Source organism: Myotis davidii, unplaced genomic scaffold (assembly GCF_000327345.1).
Source record: "Myotis davidii unplaced genomic scaffold, ASM32734v1 scaffold330, whole genome shotgun sequence".
NCBI classification, from domain to species: Eukaryota; Metazoa; Chordata; class Mammalia; order Chiroptera; family Vespertilionidae; genus Myotis; species Myotis davidii.
The window spans coordinates 5665246-5686648 of NW_006283770.1; the positions used below are offsets into that span (position 1 = coordinate 5665246).

The window sequence follows — 21403 nt, forward strand, 5'->3', positions numbered from 1 at the left end:
GGAGCCTTGCCAGCCTGGGTGAGGGGATGATGGCTGTTTGCAGCTGGTCACACCCCCTTCAGTGTGGGGGTCCACACTGGGGTGCCTGACTAGTTTGGGTGAGGGTCTGAGGGCCGTTTTCAGGCTGGCAGGTGAATAAAGCTCCCAACCTCTCCTTTTCTTCTTTTTTCTTTTTTTATTCTGGGATTTATTTGCCTTCTATGGATATCACTGGATCTGAGAGCCGGCTTTAGCTCTGAGGCTCGACTCCAGCTCTGAGACCTCGGCTACTGAAAGCAGGTATCTGGTTTGTTTGGGTTCTATAATTAAAACACTGTTGCAACTCCAGCTCAGCCAGTTGGCTGAAAGCATGGAGTTTTTTTAGCTTCTATATTTGCAACATTGTTTCTTAGACTGCAGCTCAGAGGCCAGCAGCGGCATGCAGGGAACCTTGGCTTCCTCCATCACTGGAGCAAGCAAGCCTCCTGTTCGCTTCAGCTGCCTGGCTATTATTCGAAAGAACTAGAGGCCCGGTGCATGAAATTTGTGCATGGAGGGGGTGTCCATCAGCCCAGCCTGCACCCTCTAGCAATCCCTTTGGGATCGGGCCTAAACCGGCAGTCACACATCCCTCTCATAATCCGAGACTGCTGGCTCCTAACCGCTTGCCTGCCTGCCTGCCTGATCACCCCTAACCACTTGCCTACCTGCCTGATCATCCCTAACTGCCTTTGCTTGCCTGCCTGATCACCCCTAATCACTCGCCTGCCTGCCTGATCACCCTAACTGCTTGCCTGCATGTCTGCCTAATTTCCCCTAACTGCCTCTGGCTCGGCCCCCACCGCAGCAGCTTCCTCCGGAAGGATATTTGGAATGAAGTCCGGAAGATCATTCAGCTGTCCAGTCTAATTAGCATATTACACTTTTATTATTATAGATGTGACATACACCTCTCTAGCGATAGGAATGTCTGAGTCTCTGATCCAGGATGCCCCTTCTCAGTAAGAAGGCTCTTGAACAGGTAGATTTTTATTCAGAAGATCATTTGGTAAACCCAAATTTAAAGTGGATTAAGGTAGTATTTCCCCAAGGACAAACAGCACCAGTCAAGTCCTCCTAGAGTAGACTGTCACAGAGAATATTATTCTAGAGAATGTACATGGATTCTGTTTTCTGGTTTTATTTTCCAGTAATAACTCACCACCAAGTTGTTTAAACAAAATATCTCTAGACATTAACAGAAGTCTTCTCAAGGGCAAAATCCCCAGTATATGTTTTCTGTCACACATTGCAAGTCCATGGGTCCTTTAAATTTCTGTTTCTTTTATTTCTGCTTGCCAGTAAGTGAACCCTTCCTGACCTCATCACTTTCCTGCAGTAATTTGCTATCCACAACTAACACCACCTCCTGTGTTCTGTTTTTTTCAATCTTTTCATTAGAGCTGTAAGTTTGTCAGACATCCAGCTTAACATCCAAGTTTTAGAAAGAGTGAGAACTCTGAGTTATAAAAAAGTCTTACCTACGCCATACTCACAGTAGCTATGCAGTAAAATTATTTAATTGCAAAATCACAAGGGCCTTTCTTAACCAGCCTCCGGCAAAAAGACGGCTGAAGTCAGCTGCATGACACAGGTAGAAAGAGTTTAAGCTGCAAAGTCTCTGATTCCATTTAAAGTTATTCTTTATAAACAATTATTTAACATTATCACTTAACGATACATTTGCCTTATCAGCCTCTTTAAAAACTACCAGCTTCACACTGGTCTTCCAAATAATGAGAATGAAATTATAATACTTACTACTCATGATATGAAAGAACAATGGATACTTTATTAGAATGCTTAGCCATAAAAAATCTAAACAGGTTACTTTTTGGAGTAAATATATTTTTTGAATATGTAATTGGTAAATGCATGCACACTTCCCTTTTTCACAATTAGACTTCCATCTTAAATTTCATGGCAACTGATTACTAATGATTCTGGGAATAAACTTGGTCAGAACAGGTAGTTCTAAGGACAGAGGACTAGATTAACTTGAAAGCATAGGAGAGTTTTTGGTGATTGATACTGATGCCTCTGGACATGGTAAATAAACAAGCGTTGAAAGTCTAGAAAACAGCCCAATCTGGTTTGGCCCAATGGATAGAGCGTTGGTCTATCCTGCGGACGGAAGGGTCCCAGGTTCCATTCTGGCCAAGGGCACATTCCGGGGTTGCAGGCTCGATATCCCACCAGTAGGGGGTGTTCAGAAGGCAGCCAGTCAATTCTCTCTCATCATTGATGTTTCTATCTCTCTATTCCTCTCCCTTCCTCTCTGAAATCAATAAAAATATATTTTAAAAAAAGAAAGTCTAGAAAACAGCAATCCATTAAACTTCCTATATTTAAATGGCAAATGCGCAATAGTACAAAACCTGGGAAGCTAGTACTTGCCTTACCAAAATTAAAAGTACTTTATAATGGCAGAGATAAGAGAAATAAAGTAAATATAATTACACTGCATAGATCTATTTTTAGTCATGTTAGCTAAATCTTTTAATCATAAAGAATAGGTTCAAATCCCAGCAGTATTTTTTATTAGCTACCGTATATGAATTTGACCTTCTATTTCATCCACTACAAACTAAGATAACAAGATCTATTTCAAAGTATTTTGCCATGAGGTTAAATAACATCATATCTATCAATACCTCAGTGCAGACCTTAAAACAGCATAGGTGCATAATAAAATGCAGTGTTTTGAAAAAAAATATTACATAAATACAAGCAGCAGATAAAGATAAATAGATATATCATTTGATTGACCTAGATATGCATGTAGATACCTAGACATATAGGAAGATACCGATATATATTTTTCTATATATAAAGCCTCACTTTTCTACTATTCTTTAAGGGCCATATGTGTCTATGGATGATTTGAAAAATGATTTTAAAAAGCACTTTCCATCAGGGAGCTCACACTGATTTGGAAGCTATACTTTTACATAAAAACGTGAGTAAAAGACAGCACTATGATACAGATACAGAGATGGGAGAGATCAATTCTAACTGAACAATTTCAATTTGGTACATTTTCTTTAAACAACACATTGCCAGGCAGTTCAAAGATTTCTGCAATTGATCCACTCCTGTACTGAAGACTGTCAGTTTTATTTACGGAGGAAATCAATATGAGGGGCCCAGCATGTTCCTCTGAATATGAGCCCCAGGGAACCTTATTCATTAAGCAGGGTTATTGGTGGACATTTGACTGCATTTGCTGTTCCAAGTGACATATAAAAAATCTTTTTAAGTAAAAACTTTTAAGGCAAGAAAGGAAAGAACACAGGAGAAAGATTAATTAATCATGTTAAAGATTAATTAATCATGTAATTGTGCTTGGATGATTGTTCATGTTGGAGTCAAAGTTCTTAACCCAGAGGTTACAGGGTATCTTATGTGGGTGCCAATAGACATGTGAATACTTAAGTTGTTCATTGAAGTTGAATGGGTATCTGTACCTCTTGCATAAAATTCCACTGACCTATGAGCCAGGAGGTCACGGTTCAATTTCCAGTCAGGACACATGCCAAGTTTGCGGGCTCGATCCTCAGTAGGGGGCATGCAGGAGGCAGCCGATCCATGATTCTATTCATTGATCTTTTTATCTCTCTCCCTCTCCTTTCCTTTCTGAAATCAATAAAAATACTTTTAAAAAGGAAATGATAGGAGATTTTAATTCAATTTAAACTCGGTGTGCTTTAGAGCATCTCATTGACTAGTATAGGAGTCCAGTTTTACTCACTAAACACTAGAAGCTGGGAGAAGATGTAGGAAGACTTTTAGGTATTACTTAAATATAAGAGTACTTTAAAAAATGAATTTGCAGGGGGGGGAAAACAGATGAAAAATTAAAACCATTGCCAATTCTTCTGAATTTAGGAAAACTTCACGCTTGTATTATATTAGGAAGATGCAAACACCTTTACATTACACAAATTATAGATTTGGTTTAGAATAACAGAGAAATTTAAAAGAATTATGAAATGGTGTAAAATATTTTGGCATAAGAAAAAATAGAAAATAACAATAAAAAACAGGAAAAACTAATATATATATATGCTTTGAAACACTAAGAGGTGGATTTTTTTTTTCTCAAGAAAACTATAATTCTTCTTAATGATTCTCTGGAAATAACTAGTGCGTATGGAGTGGTCACAATAACACACTGTGTATGACAAAATAGGACGGCATACTTTAATGGTTTCATCACTAGGTGTGGTTATCACTTAATGAGACAATGTGTTCACACTATGTATTAAAATGCATTGCTGAGGGAAGTGGAAAGGGAGAGGTCTAATTTACTGTGTTTTTTGCTGCTGACTTTGGCTGGATTGCTTGGGCAATGTCAATAAAGGAAATGTAAACTAACTGACTAATCAACTAGAGTCAAACTTACCATATTCTACAATTCATATTAAGCAATGGAAATGCAGAGATGGAAGAATAACTCATTGGTGAGAGATTTCAAGTATATAGTTTTCCTACTACATCCATAGTTACTAGCATAAATGGGATTATTTAACAGGCTGTTACTGAGTATTTCTTTTGAACTATGCAGGGAACTATGAATCTTAACCAAAAAAAAAAAAGTAGATGATAACCTATTCTCCAAAAGCTCAAAGTCTATGAGTTCAATATTTATTGCCTTAAATGTTTGGGGGAATATGGCCTAGACCAATGGTTCTCAACCTGTGGGTCGCGACCCCTTTGGCAGTCGAACGACCCTTTCACCGGAGTCGCCTAAGACCATTCTGCATATCAGATATTTACATGACGATTCATAACAGTAGCAACATTACAGTTATGAAGTAGCAACGAAAATAATTTTATGGTTGGGTCACAACATGAGGAACTGTATTTAAAGGGCCAGAAGGTGGAGAACCACTGGCCTAGACTGTGTAACACACTTTTAGAGCCCAGCCGAGTCTACAACAGGTACACCATATGAAATTAATTCATAGCCAGGACTCCTACCCTCACATAGTTCTCTTGGAAGTGCCTGTTGTAAATTAGGTCCCAACACTGGCTACCTTCAATGTAACTAAAATAATATTGAAAAATTAAACATTCTAAAATGGTTCTACCCATAAAAGGGTTTCCATGAGGGTTTCTCTCAGTGTAAATGAAAAATTTGGCGGCACTTTGACCACCCCTCCTACACAAGTCCTTTCTCCTGTTGTATTGAAAGTGTATGTTATGCCAGTCTCCATTGCTAGAATGAATTTTTTTTTTGAAAAAAGAAAGAGAAAGATTTTTAATCTTTTTAAAATATATTTTTATTGATTTCAGAGAGGAAGGGAGAGGGAGAGAGAGAGATAGAAACATCAATGATGAGAGAGAATCATTGATTGGCTGCCTCCTGCACGCTCCCTCAATGGGGATCAAGCCCACAACTGGGCATGTGCCCCTGATCAGAATGGAACCCAGGACCCTTCAGTTCCCAGGCAAATGTTCTATCCACTGAGTCAAACCAACTAGAACAAGATTTTTAATCTTAATTTTAAATTTCTAACACAGTGCCTGCCATAATATTGGCATCTAATAAATTTCTTAATGAATATGAGAGTAAATGCATTAATAGATTAACTCATCTAGCATGTCAAATGGCAAGATCTCATTTGCCTCTTCTAAGTATCTTCATTATATTCTTATGTTCTGAAGTAATTACAAGATTAATGATATGTGGACCTAAGTATTTCCTTTTTTTCCTATATCTTGCCATTCAAATTATACTCTATGATAGTTATATATTATACTTTTGCAAAAAAAAAAAGTTTGGAAAATTTTATCGAAATTCTCATTGTGGATTACTGACAATCCACAAAAGTCCAACACAATGCCTAAATAACTTGCTCATCTCTTTCTCTCTGTCTCTGTGTCTCTGTCTTTTCCCCTCTGTCTGTCTGTCTCTCTCTCTCTCATTATAGCTTATAGCTACTTGCCATTAGGAAAGTTTAAAGCAAAAGCAAAGGTTCATCATATTTCCCCAAAAGTCAGCATTTTACACTACCTTTTTCTGCTGAGACCATTCTCTTAATCTGGAGCCTTTGCTGCATCGTATAAAGCAGCTAACTTACTCCACCAGGGAGCTACACCTTCTAGCAATAAGATGACATGTGACATGAGTCATTCACCTAAAGTGGCCTCCCAAAATACTCGATATTTTACCAGGGACAGGAGTCTCTGGGTTCAGTTAATTATAGAAACGAATGTCAAAATTTACAATAATTTTTAGATTTTTTAAAAATTCTGCTGAGTCTTTTGACATGCATAAAAATGAACATGCATGCAATACAAAATGTTCTATATGGTTCTGCTGACTTTTGGAAGATACTAAAGTTTGTGATTTCTTTGAAATTGTGACAATCATTTTAATACAAAAAGCTCAGGAATTTTTCAGTTAATATTATTTTCTTCTTGTCACTTTTTTACATGTAACATGCACACCTGAAACAATAAATTTCCAAATTATGTACTTAATACTGAAAGTAGTTGCCTTTGTTGCCATAGCATCGCTTCCTGAACGGCAACTGAAACAAGAGGTACGTGAAGGCTTTGGGAAGCCAGTGAACTTCATTAATTCTTATGCTAAGGAATCTCATAAAGATCCTTATTTTTACATCCTTCAGTCTTTAAACACAAAAACTGAACTTTAACAACAAAAATCTGCTAATTCGTACATCAGTTTGCTCTTTGGCACATGAAATTCATCCTATGGAGCTGACACAAATACTGAAGAAACAAGAGGGGATGGAGATCCAGGGTCTGTGAGGAGAGAGAATGGATACTGTGTGCACAATCCACTAACCGCAGGTTACGATACAGCCCATGGATGCTAAATATTGAAGCTATGTAGCTTTTTACTTTTGACGCAATTTATTTTTATTAACCACTTTTTCAACTTCATAAATGACCCTCATTTTTATGCAAATTATCTGTAACATCTGCTCTGTCTCTTCATTTAAAAAATGGTATTACCCTCTCACACACTGCACCGGGTGGGGGTGGATACTGGTACACTGCATTATATCTCGGGTGGTCAGTGATCACTTCAAGTGGGATCAGAGGTATCTAATAGTAAATCATTTTGTGAAAAACAAAACTAAACAAAAACAGAAAGCTTGAGTTGGGTCCTCATATCACTGAATATACCTAAGAGATAATGGTGTTTTCTTCAGCTGTCATTAGTCTCTATTTTTCCAGCCTCTAGCCAGAGAAGAGGATGTTATAAATCCTCTGGAACTACACACGGCAGGATTGACAAGAGGAATGTGCTCTGGGCTTAGTAGTTCTAGGGACTATCATGCAGGGACCACAAAGACAGAAGTTGAATAGAGATGGTGATTATCCTTTGGCAACCAGAGATCTCTCCAAGTACCCAAACATACAGGGCTCCTGGCTCCTGGATCTAAAGTGGCCTGGATGAGGCAGCAGAGTAGGGAAGGAGAGGAAACCAGAACCAAAGAGAAGAACAAGGTATAGTGTTGCTCTCCCTCCCAGGAGCACACCTATGCCTTTTGTCCCTATAGGGTTTGCATCTCCTAAATTCTAAGGGTTCCCAAGCGACTTGCAACCAGGGGAGCAGCAGGCAGCTCATCCTGGGCTTATCCCCTGAGCCTGTCTCCAAGGTCCCCTTTTCTCTGACTTTTCAGTGAGCTAACAGCAGCCCAGCCTTGGCTCATATTTTTCCTATAACATTTGCAGAGAGCCAAAGCAGCCCCATCTAGGCTCTGTCCTGTTGCTTCTTTTATCTTAAGCCCTTTCTTGTTCCACTTCCCCCAGCTTTAATAAATGTACTCTCAGAATTTAAAAAAAAAAAAAAAGGTGTAGTAATTTATAGAATCCCTAGAAAGCAAACATAAACGAGTTAGATATAAATGAATAGTTACAATGATAGGTGTAAGCAGGGGAGTTATCATAGTGTTATGGGTTGAATTGCATCCTTCAAACATAGATGTTGAAGTTCTAATCCCCAATACCTGTGAATTGTGAGCTTATTTGAAAATAGGGTCTTTACAGATAGAATTAAGATAAAGCCACTTGTCAGCCCTAAACCAATATGACTAGCATCCTTATAAAGAGTAGAAAGCCTCATGTGAAGACAGAGACACAGCACGCCATGGGGTGACAGACTAAGATTGGAGTGATGAGCCACCATTGAGAAACACCAAGGACTGATGGCCACCACTAGAAACTAAGAAGAGGCAAGGAAGGATTCTCCTCTACAAATTTCAGAGAGAGCAGGGCCCTGCTGACACTTCAGTTTAGGGCTTTGAAGCTCCCAAGCCATGAAAAAATAAATAACTGTTGTTTTAAGCCACCCGGTTTGTGGTACCTTGTACAGTGGCCTTAAGGACCTAATTCAAGTTGTAATAACAACAGAGAAACAGCGGAGAAGACAGTGGCACTTCTCCTAGACTGCCTGTGTGCATGGAGTCAGGGTTGTGGACGACCCTGACCACTTGTCAGAAGGGTGTTATCGAGCTCTAAATGAAATTATGACTCATACTTTTTTAGTTAACTTAGGCTGTGCTGCAACCTATTGAAACTGGCAAGAAGGCATAGTTGTTACAAGATTGCATATGCATTAATTAAATTGTGTCCCATCATTTATTAAAATATATTTTTGAAAGCCTGTAACCATGTTGGGCTCTGGAGTTTCAAAGACTAAGCTCAGAGAAACCATATGCATGATTACATTGCATTTTGTTAATTGCTGTAAGGAAAGGTACACACTAGATAGATGGTGGAGGCAGATACACATTGGTAAAAGCTGTTCACATTGGAATCACACAGATCTTGACTTCAAGCAATCTTCACTGTGAAACTTGCCAGTACTATATTGTGGCACACGTTATTTAATTTTTTCAATTCTCTATGTCATCATTTATAGAAAAGTGATAATATGTACCTTGTAGAGTTCGGGGTGGAATTACATATATATTTATAGGCTGCAATAAAGTGAATGTTTAATTGATAGTCATAATCCTATATAATGAAAGGGTAATATGCAAAATGACCCTAAAGGAAGAATGACCAGAACGACCGCTGGACCAGTCACTATGAGACTCGCTGACCACCTCTTGGTCTCTTTACCCAGACGGCAGGCTCCAATTGCCTGATGGCGAATGGGGAGGGGAACCAGCAGTGGGTGGTGGATGATGCGGGCAGTGCCAGGCCAAGGCCCCCGCCCCGCCAGTCACCCCACACACAGAGGATGACCCATGGCAGGGGTGGGGCCAGTGAGCCGGCAGGAACAGCCGATCTCTCAGTCCCTTCCCCCGGCCATCAGGCACCAATCACTGGATGGCGAAAAGGGAGCCAAGGGTGGGTGGCGGTGGGGGGCAGAGCCAGCTGTAGGCAGCCAGGGAAGATGGCCTTCATCGCAGGCCAGGCCTAGGGACCATACATGTGCACGAATTTCATGTGCTGGGCCTCGAGTATAAAATAAAATATGAGAATGTAGGAAAGGAGCAATTATACTGCATGAAGGTAACTGGGAAGGCTTTATGACAAGAGTAGGCTACCAATCACTTAGCAAAAGAGCTATGCAGGAACTCTTCAGGAAAGAAATCCAGGTATTACAGGGCAAAGAAACTTGATGCGCATAGATATGGAGACAGGTTCATCTCCTGATGCCCATCCCCACCTATTTGGCAGATATGGGGCACAGAGTAAGCATTCATCAAATGTTCCATGTGCTCTCCCAGGTTATCTTGCAATTAGATTAGGTAAATGATATGGGGTGCCCATCAGGGCAGCAGGCAGAGGGATGTAAACTACTTCTCAGTTCTGCCCCTTGAAAACATCCTGTGTGAAAACACTAGCTCTTTTTTTCCTTGCCGGATTGATCTAGGAATCCATATGCTGGGGTGGTTGAATCACTAGTTTGAGGAAGCCTGTATCCCTGTGTCTCAGAAAGGAGACCCTTCACTGGAGTGAGCAATAAAAAACAAGTTTTGTGTATGCAAGCCACTGAGATCTCAGAGTGTGTTGCAGCAGCTCACATCACTTATCCTGACTAACGAAACAAGCCTCTCTATAACCCTTCCTCTTTAACCTCAAGGCTGAACATGAAACTTTACCATTCATCAACTGCACAGAGTTGAACAAAATTGTCTCCAAATTAAGAGTGATTACAACCCATCCAGTAAACCACGAGAAAAGATGGATATAAATGGGCACCTGTGTAAAATACCTGTGCTCTATATTTTCACTGGTGGGAAATAATTCAGTCCTTCAATGTGTCACAGCAGAGGGGTTTTCTCTCTAGTAATTCATTAAATCCTAAGTATTAATTGCAAGGTTTTCAATAACACAGATGGTTCATGAATAGAAAATAGGCACGAAGCACAATATATCCAAAATAATTATATTGTTATGGCGTCGGAGGGCACTGAAGCTATTAAAATATAATTTTGAAAAGTGAGAACAGAATGAGAATGTGATTTTATAGACATAATTTGAAAAAGTCCAAGTACTTTACACTATGTGCAATTACTTATAAATATAATTTAGAAGATGTGTCACAGCTAACGTACAGTAAAATTAGATTTATGAAGCTTTTCCTAATGTGAAACAAAAAAAAGTACATAATCACTTCATTCATTACAACTCTTATAAACCTATGCTAACCAGGAGCATGTGGTACACTATGAATAACTTAAGAGACAAAAACCAAATAAAAAGAAAAGTCTGTGACTTAATCCTTCACAGGGAGATTAAATGATTGTATCTGGCAGGATCCAGTCGGGAAAACACACAGTATCATTGATACAGAGATGATTTAATACCGCTACCTTCGCCCAGACTAGGGCATGGGTGATGATGAATTTGAGAATAAAGCAGCAGAACTTCTCATAAATTGTTGAAGGGAGTGGGGCCCTATTTTGCTGAAACACTGACACTATATAGATGTGGATGTATTTTTAAAACTCTCAGCAATTCTGTGAATTTTATATTATTTTAACACTTCTAACATGAAAAACTATAAATCAAAGAACTAAGTGATATGCCCAAGTCGCCAGCTAGCAAGTGACAGAGCTGGAATTGGAACTGATTCCATACAGAGAATCCCATCCACCACCCCCTGTGGCGATAGGTAACGAATGGGAAGGAGCTCTATCAAATTTATACACTCTCTCTAACTTTCCATAATAATATGAACAATGACTTTCATTAAATATTTCATAGAATTATCTCAGGCTATAATGTCGTATCCTTATGAACATAAACTGTGTAACTGAAATGAGATTTAGCTATGCATGATGGAGCACATTCTACACACTAACGCGGCCACTTGCTTAAAGAACAAGAAAAAAAACCCATATCTTCTTTTCACAGCCAAGTCTGTTCATGAAATGTGTTTCACAACAGACTTTTTTAGGTTTTATATTCTGCTTGTCCTTTCTCCTAACTCAAGGTCACAAATATCATCTATAAGAATATTTGGAGATGGATTATATTAATTCTCCAAAATTAAATTTGTTGTTAAGGGGTTTTTAAAGAAAGATTACTGTGGGGCCTTGATTTACGAGTTTAATTCGTTCTGAGACCAAGCTCATTAAGGAGCTCCTTAACTCAAATTACTCTGTCAACTCAATGCAAAAAAATCGGCGGAGGGACAGCTGGTATCTCAAAAAACTCGTTAGTCGGGGCACTCGTAAGTCAAGGCCCCACTGTACTTGCTCAGCATTCTGACAACAAGGGATCTTTGTCTAAGTGCTGAATGGATCTGGAAACCAGCGCTTATCTATAAGACATCGAATTAATACAGGTTTCAAAAACCTGCTAAGTCCACAGAAATTCTAAGGGCTTTGAGTAACTATCAACTTGCAAGGAGTAATGATGAATTTCAGTGAAATTGGACAGAATTGGACTATTAGCCAAAATCTTTTTTCTTCCCCAGAAAAATTCTGCTGTGACAGAGTGTATAGGACTGTTCTTTCATTTGAGCTACCTGGGGGGATTGTTCCCTGCACAGAAAAAAGACGAGTTTTACAGTGCAGCACCTCTCTGACTCCATGACCCCTTTTCTTTCTTCAGTTGCTACTTCTGTTACTTGACTGGAGCTCTAATGCCACAGGTTTCATATGTACAGAAGTTACTGAAATACAAGGGAGCCATTGATCTGGAAGGAACCAGCTACCTCATTATGGAAATTAAAAATGGGTTAACAGTAGTTAAATTTAGTTGTACACAGTAACTGGCTATTTAGGAATATGTGTTCTTTCAAAGATGGCACAATTCCACTTTAAGCACTTTGGTCAAACAACTTCCAATTAAATGTAATTAGAAAAAATAAATTTTGTTGTTGTTATTGTGAGTTTGGCTAGTGGGTCATTATCATTCTTTAAGTTTCCCTTGTATCTCATTGTAACTTCTCTGCTGTTTGGGCTTGCTTCTTTCATTTGTGTTATTCTTTCTTTTATCCTCGCTCATCTCCTTGACTTTGTTATAATTAGCTTTATAAATTTTTTCAATGTTTTCTTTATTGAATATAATACACAACATACCCTGCATTAATACAATACTGCATATGTCTATTTCTTCAGTAGAGATGCTCTTTAGTATACATATACATATTTTAAACTGCTGTGTTTAGGGGGTTTTTTGGAGGAATGTTTGGAGGTACTGGCAAAAATATTTATTTTACTTTTAATATAGTTACAATTACATGTCTCAATAAAAGAATAAGTTACAATTTTAAAGTAGAAACACAGTCGTAAAAGCTATGAAATTACATACTAGAACTGCAAGTATATCTTTTCAAAATGAGTAACATTTATTTTAACAAGCAAGTCTGAGACCTATGATTTAAAAATGATGTGGCTATTTTATTCACTTTTCAAGGGGCTGTTTTGATAAATTATAGATGCCAGTTTTCTCTAATGCATTAAGAAATTTTCTTACAAGCATCTATCAGCTAAGATACATGCACACCCGACCCCAATAGCCAACAGTGGACCTAGTGGATAATGACCTCGCCTCATGCCTTTCCAGTCAGCTTCACTTGGGCAAAATCATGTGTAAAGATTATAATTTTGGATCCCAAAGACACAGAACATCTTATATTGGATCATGTATAAATCTGGCTTTCTAATAAAAGGTGTAGCAATGCAGCCATGCCAGAAAGACCTCGAATTATAGTTCTCACCATTCTCTAATTGCTAAGTAATCTCTGAGTGAGAATCCCTGAGACACGCACATATACAAGGGTATAATGCCCTCATCCAAGGAAGGTAAGAAAAATTCTCCTTATTGAATTTTTCATTACTCCTTCCCCCCCCCCCCATGAACTATTAATGCAATGTTATAGAAACTGGTTTAATTAACAGGCAAGAGCAGCAACAACTGTTAGTTCTGCTTTTTTGTTTACAATGGCTGAAAAAGTTCCATAGCAATTAGATTTCTTCCCTGAGTCTTAGAAATGCAGAGCCAACACATCTAGGGGAATTTCTCATAAGAAGTTGCACTAAAATGTAAGGTTCATGAGCCCAGGCTGAAATAAATGAAATATTTACCATGAGAAGCTAAAGTACTATAGGCTTAGGGAGAAGATCATTATGACTGAGGAAGTGAAACGTCTAAGATAGCAAAAAGGGTCTGAGTATAAAGCCTGAAGGATGAATAACACTATAAATGGTAAGAAAAGCCAAGAAGCTGAAGAACTGATTGGGGTGTTAGAGAAGTTGGATCATAGCATAAAGGTGAAGGACATATATACATGGTTTTGTCCATTGAGTGAGTCTACCTGCCTGAAGAATTCAGGAACAAGGCAGATGATCACTCACCATCACTAAGAGCTCAAGGACTCCCCCCATGGACAGGTCCACGGTGTCTCCAGCTCAGCCCTTCAGAGTGTCCTCTCTCCTAACTGCTGCCAAATGTCTAGTCATTGCATATGAAACTGATGACACTAGAAATGCTCCCTAAAAATGAAAGAGAAAAGAATAATATCATATTAGGAGATTGTCCTACTATTGCTATCACGCATTACTTCCAGGAAGCCCATTTATGCAGGTGAAACTCTTACATCATTATCTAACTACAGGATACACTCCATAATCTCTCTTGAGTCTCCCAATTTAAAAATAAAAATGACACTATCTACTGTAAAGAAAAATGCTCAGCATAGGGACTGTTATTTAAAAGGTTCTAAAAACATAAATTATTATTTCCTTTTTAGTGTGTGGTAATTCATATGGAACTGAAAATTACAAAGAGGATGAAAATAAATTGGAATAAAGAATATAGAGAAAGTAGGGCACACTGAAATTTACAAATGATCAGGATGCACGCTGTAAAAGAAACAGGATAAAAGAATAGAGAATGTGACATTATGACAAAGGATAGAGAAACTAAAGGGAAATTCAAAGGAAACAGAATGATAATGAAATTAGAAAAAGCTGCAGCAGACACAGCAAACTAAATGAAATGAAAAATTAAACATTATTTCTTGAATGAGGAAACTTTGCAGCAATGATTTAGCTTACTGTGTATCTTAATCAGTTAGATAAACTTCACTTAAAAATACATTCTTTTGAAACACAGAATGACCTATTTCAAAAAAATCAGTGGAATTAGAAAGGTCAAGGAGAAAGAAAACAGGGCAAAATATAGACAAAAAATGATTTAGAAACTAACTCCATGCGGAAGGCAAATTAGAAAGTGCATGAGCTTTGCAGCTGCAGAGGATTCCAAGGTGACTCACAAAATGCACTGCAGAGTTCTTTAATTTATAGACTATTTGCAACAATTCCCAGATAGTTACAAGTATTCAGAGGTAAAATATGCCATCGTTTTCAGATGTCCAGTTCTATTGTCTTGTCCCAGAGACACCTGCTCCATTTTATTTTATTCTTAATTAAAAATCAGCCCTAACCGGTTTGGCTCAGTGGATAGAGCATCGGCCTGCGGACTGAAGGTTCTCAGGTTCGATTCTGGTCAAGGGCATGCACCTTGGTTGTGGGCACATCCCCAGTAGGGGTTGTGCAGGAGGCAGCGGATCAATGTTTCTCTCTCATCGATGTTTCTAACTCTCTATCCCTCTTCCTTCCTCTCTGTAAAAAATCAACAAAACATATTTTTTTAAAAATTAACCACCCAGCACATTTATAACCCTTCTCAGCACTTACTGCTTCCACTTTCCTTCGGCAGGGCATGAATAATGAACTTGAAACAAGTACTTCCTACCTCACCGCAGTTCAGCCGCTTAAAAACTACCAAGTTATCTCAGAAAGAGTGAATGGTTAGTTTTCCTGAAACTCCAAGAGTCAAATCTATGAAGTCTTGAGAAGAGAAATATTTACATGTAATAACCAAGAAATGCTTAGCACAATGAGGTAGCAGTGATAAATTTGGGGAAAGAGGAATATGAAGTAAAATAATCTGTCCTCTTGTTCTTACATTTTCAAGGTTTACCACCTCAAAATTTCAAGATGCATGCTCTAAAGATTGTGTCTTCCATGGATGCCACCTAAATTTAGTCATGTTAATGTTGGTAATTAGTGTCACTTGGCCACCTTTTAAGTTAATCTTCGTTCTTTAAATCCTAGGAATAAAATGTGCCAAAAAAAGATGTGCTGTTTAACTTTGCAGAATCTTGAATTTTTAAAAAGTGTGGTAAAATATACATAACAAAATTAAATTTACCATGTTAACCATTTTTAAGTGTTCAGTTCATTGACATTCAATACATTCACATTGTTGTGCAGCCATCACCACGCTGTTTTTATCTTCCTCAACTGAAACTTAATACCCATTAAAGAAAAACTCCCCATTTTCCCCTCTCATCAGGCATGTGATAATCACTATTTTACTTTCTGTCTCTATGAATTTGACTACTCTGGCTAAATCATATAAGTGGATAACATAATATTTGTCCTTTTCTGATTGGCTTATTTCATTTATCATAATGTCCTCAATGTTTGTCCATATTGTAGCATCTGTCAGAATTTCCTTGTTATCTAAGATTAAATAATCTTCCATTATATGTATATGTTAATTTAAAAAACACCCATCCATCCACTGAGGTGCAATTTAGCAGCTCCCATCTCTTGGCTATTGTGAATAACACTGAAATGATCATGAGTGTACAAATATCTCTTAGAAGTCCTGATTTTGTTTAATATTTATATTCACTCATTCTCTCTCTCTCTCTCTCTCTCTCTCTCTCTCTCTCTCTCTTTCTCGGCCTAGGTAATAACGTATTTTCTATCACCCTGCATTTTCTACACATAGGGGAGGAACACAAATACCAGAATCTCAGGGAATGAGATTTCAACAAACAGAAAACCAGTAGATAGGCTTCTTATTAAAATATAAGAGAATGGAGTTCCTGTATATTCTTTAATGTATTTCTCATTTATCAGGTTTTAATTGAGATATGCCAGGTCTTTGCCTGATAACTATTGGTGAGATAGATATAAGAGCTGTAACAGTTGAGCAAAAGGTACCATCGGGTGGACACAGACAACAGGGTGCCAAAGACCTGGGGCAGGGGCGGGCTGGAGGGGTCAATGGGGGGGAAAAGGGAACATATGTAATACTTTCAACAATAAAGAATAATTGAAAAAATAAAAACAATTTAAAAAGATACTATGGGGTATACACGAGCAATTATTTTCACTACTAGAATTGGCAAAGTTTCTAAAAAAGGCTGAGTACAGTTTTCCTGGCACTTAAACACAATCCAAGAAAAGGTATCCTTGACAAAAGGCAGCGATATGAAAAAGGAAGTATTAAATGACTTTGGAGAATTTAGAATAAATAGCATACTATTATGGCTAGAAAATATGCTGCCAAACAAAATGCCATGCGAAAGAAAACTCGTCTGACAAGGTGTAAGTCAGTGGTTCTCAACCTTCCTAATGCCACAACCCTTTAATACAGCTCCTCATGTTGTGGTGACCTCCCAACCATAAAATTATTTTTGTTGCTACTTATAACTGTAATTTTGCTACTGTTTTGAATCGTAATGTAAATATCTGATATGTAGGATGTACTTAGGCAACCCCTGTGAAAGGGTCGTTTGAGAACCGCTGGGTTAGAGAAATGAAGGCATTAATACAGTTCCTTATGTTGTGATGATCCCCAACCACATAATTATTTTTGTTGCTACTTTATAACTGTAATTTTGCTACTGTTTTGAATCGTAATGTAAATATCTGATATGTAGGATGTATTTTCATTGTTACAAATTGAACATAATTAAAGCATAGTGATTAATCACAAAAACAATATGTAATTACATATGTGTTTTCCGATGGTCTTAGGCAACCCCTGTGAAAGGGTCGTTTGACCCCCAAAGGGGTCGCAACCCACAGGTTGAGAACCGCTGGTGTAAGTGGTCTTAAATGTCATGTGGACTTGTTGATAGCACAGTTTCAGTACAACCAAAATCTTTCACTTATAAACAGTTCTAATAGGTGTGGATCAGATTAGTAACGTGGCTTTTCATGTAGTTATTTAGGTATGTTTGACTCCATGAAAACTCAGAGCCTTGCCATTCCCACACAATTCTATCAGTCAGAATTAAGGCACATGGCCCCTCCTGATTATGAAAGGGGTGGGAACATAGTCTAGCTGTGCACCTGAGTGCAAGGGGGAACTGTGTTGAAGTACATGTATGTGACTCAATAAGCAAAATACAGCGCTTGAAGTTTGTTTCTTTTCAAGCTTGTGATGACAGGAGCAAAATAAAGTCAGAGAGAACATCTGTGCTCTGCACAATGAACCAAAAGAGCTGGTTAGAGCTCAATGATGATCTTTCCCTTTGGTCAGTATAGAGAATGACTGACCACATGCCACTGGGTCTTCCCTCTTGTCCTTGAACCAATAGTATATGGTGACTATCATACAACCAGCAGCAAATAGTAAGATATTGTATTATTGCTCCTGGGAGGCTAATTTTGAGCCTTTTTTCAACCCAGGCACAAATGATCTGGCTTTATTTTAGTTTCAAGTTTCATGTTGAAATGAAAAACAAAGGAATTAGATCTGCTCTGTGACATGCCTAAGGATATAAGAGCAGAAGGGAATTTGATCCTACTGAGCAGTTGATTGGATTTTCTTTCTTTTTTAACCTGTATGACATGTTGACTATTGCTTTTCCTGTAAGTTCTTAAAAAAAAAATAGGTTGAACTTCCTATGTTTTTTTTTTAATATCATTTACCCATATGTAAACACCTAGACACACTTCTACCTCGGCTATCAGAAAGCCTTCCGTATCCTTCAAAGACATTCAAATAGTGTCCAGAATATTATCAAAAAGATGTAATGGGTCAAAGAATAATAAAACCCGAGTATAAAATAAACTTTAGCTCTTCCCTTCAATGAAAAATGAGTACCTCTGGCATCATCACTGACAGGCAGATGTGTCTGAAAGCTTAATGTGAGGGAATCCAATGATCCTTGAAGAACTCAAAATGTCGTCGTGGTTAGGTTACAATACTGTTCAAGATATAAGGTATAATTCTAAAAAAGCAACAGTGAAAGAGGCACAGGTAAACTTAAAAAAATTTGCACCCATCCTCTATTCACTGCTAAAGTGATCATCAAATCTGGGTGGTTCAAAAAATCATACATCTGTTTAATGACTAAACATACATCTATATCTTCAGAACTTGGTGCAACTAGTGGAGGACGTGTATGGGAAAAATAGAGAATTAGATAACTTACTCTAAGTGGTATTGAGAATTGTAGAACTGATGATTTTTGAAGTTTGCAATATATATGGGACACAATGATTTCTAGTAAGTTCCAGATTATTAATAGTGACTCCACTCTTTCATTTGGTCGAGTCCAAAAAATGATGGAATCATACTTGATTCTGATCTTTCTTTCAGACTTCAAATACAAGGGCACAATAAATGTGTTAAATGAACCCCAGTTACATAATGTATTAACATAGGAACATTGGAAAAAATGAATTAGAACCCCAAACTTCAATTTTTCCTTACATATGTAAATAAGAATAATGATAAGAGTAATAAGAATAAGCTCAAAATGTTGATGAGGTTGTAAAATATGTTAATTATATACAATCCTAACTAGGTAGCAAACAGTGGGTATTCAAAGAATATTGGTTCTAAAACTTGTCGTTTATTTTAAACTTTTCTCTTGGAAATGCCCATCTCCAGCATGATCAGTTTAAATGTTAGTAAGTTCAGCTACTATAAAAACCTATCTTTTCCCATTCTTGAGAGATGCAATACAACCCTGGGCTAAATCGCACCGCTAAAACATTTAACTGTAAGAGCATATATCAAGCCAGGTTATTTGTTACATTTGTTATCCTTCCTGGGCTTTTATTTTCCTTCCCCCTTCTACATTCGTCAAGTGGAAGAAAAGACCACTCCACTAGCCTATGTCTGTTTTTGCAGTCTAAGACTTCAGGTGTTTTATGAGTTCCTGCAGATATAAGTATCTCGGTTTCTAAGAACAAGTAGAAATGGGGCACAGTCAGCCAGTTGAGAAATCTCAGGAGACTCCTCGTCGTGTCCTATCTGCTTCGCTCTTTCATTTAAATGAAGGAACTGGGACCTTTACTAACTGCTTCACCCAAGCTTGATGTTAATTTAAATTTTAAGAGCCAAAGTAACTGTGGAAGTTAATTATGATTGTTATGTGTAAACGTTAAAATGGTTAAGAAACAGTCACAACTCTTTGGATAGCCTAAGATATTCTAGGGTAATACAAGAACCCCCCAAAAACTCAATAGCTTAACAAAATGAAGGCTTATTTCTTCCTCAAGCTACATGTCCATCCAACTCAGTTCCAGAAACCCAGGCTGACTGATGGTGGCTGTTACTCGGAAACCCAGGCTGATGGTGGGCAGGGACTGTGACTCTGCCATGAGCTCAGAGGGTAAGATCTAGAAATATTACTAAACATATGAATGACCACGAGACATATGGAGAAAAAAAAAAAAAGACTGCATTGTTTTTCTAAGCAATTATTTAATATGTAGAAAGTTGTTTATATTAACCCATTTGCAGATAGAAGGCATGAACATAACTCAAGCCAAAAGAGACATTTTGCCTGCAGTGTCTGGATATTTATAATAAAATTGAGATTTAGCACCCACTAAGACATCTGTTTGTATAGGCAAAAAGTGAATTTGTCTTCTGCGTACCCCAGAGCACCTAAGAAGGTAGTCCCAAATACAGTCACATTGGGGAGTTAAGTCTTCACGTGTGAATTTTGAGGGGACACATTTTAGTCCATAGTAATATATAGAATTCTGTATATATACAATTTCATGTTGTTTTATACTATAACATGCTGTACAGACTTATAGCCGAGGAGCAATAGGCTACATCATATAGCTTAATTGTGTTATATATAATTTTAAGTTCCAGTAATGTAGTCAATATGGAAAAAGAAGAGGAAAATAAGCTAAGTTAACTAATATACTAGAACAACTATTCTTTAGAGGGATGATAATATTAAGATTAAAAGCATATCACATTTTAAAAATATTGTTTATTTCAAATAAGCCATTTTTCAATGAAGCAGAAAATAAAAGGCAGGCAAGCATGACATTTCTTTTCCCTGTTTTAACTGTTTCCATAGAGACGTAGGGTTCTGAAAATTTCTTTCATCATATTTTTCATGTTAAAAGTTGGTTTCCATGTTAACATTTTATTGGGCTGCAAGAATACCACAGGAATCAACACTCAGGTCAATAATATTTTTTTTAAAAAATTGGAAACAAATTATTCACTCATTAAGAACTTCACATGGGAAAGATAATTTAAATTTTAAACCCAGGTACATAGAGCTGGATTAATTTTTATCCTTTAAAAAATGAACACAACTTGAGACTAGATTATCATGTACCTAAATACATCCAGTATCCCCCTCATCTTACTGCATTCGCAACAAATAACTGCACATGTTTTTCACTGTCTTGCTTTTTTATTTATAACTAGAGGCCTGTTGCACGAAGATTCGTGCAATAGGTCTTCTTTCCCTTGGCTGCCAGCACCAGTTTTCCTCTGGCACCCAGGACCCAGACCTTCACTCTGGATACCACCTTCCATCTTCGCTCTGGACACAGTCTTCGCTGTGGCTGGAACCTTCAGTCTTTGCTCCTCGCTCCGGCAGGAGTCTTCAGTCTCTGGCCAGAGCTACTCCTGGAGTTCCTTCCGCCCCCCAGCCTCCCCCTCATAGCTTGATTGCTGCTTCGCCTGCAGATCTCGCCGATGGGCTCCTGAGTTCCAGAGGGCCGCCTTGCCTGTGCCAAGCTTTCCGATCATGATCACGGGCCGCAGGCAGGGCGGCTCTTGGCTCCCGGGGTGCCACCTTGCCTGCAGCCTGGCTTTCCGATCACGATCACAATCACGGGCCACAGGCAAGGCGACTCCTGGG

At 38.1% G+C, this 21403-nt stretch overlaps 1 long non-coding RNA gene across 1 annotated transcript in view; it reads right to left on the reverse strand.

Moving 5' to 3' along the window:
- LOC107183707 overlaps positions 1 to 13952 on the reverse strand; it is a 171366-nt gene extending 157414 nt beyond the window's left edge. Inside the window, exon 1 of the long non-coding RNA XR_001514508.1 lies at positions 13821 to 13952. This is a non-coding gene — a long non-coding RNA (uncharacterized LOC107183707). The remainder of the gene's footprint in view (positions 1 to 13820) is intronic.
- Positions 13953 to 21403: the final 7451 nt, after the last annotated feature.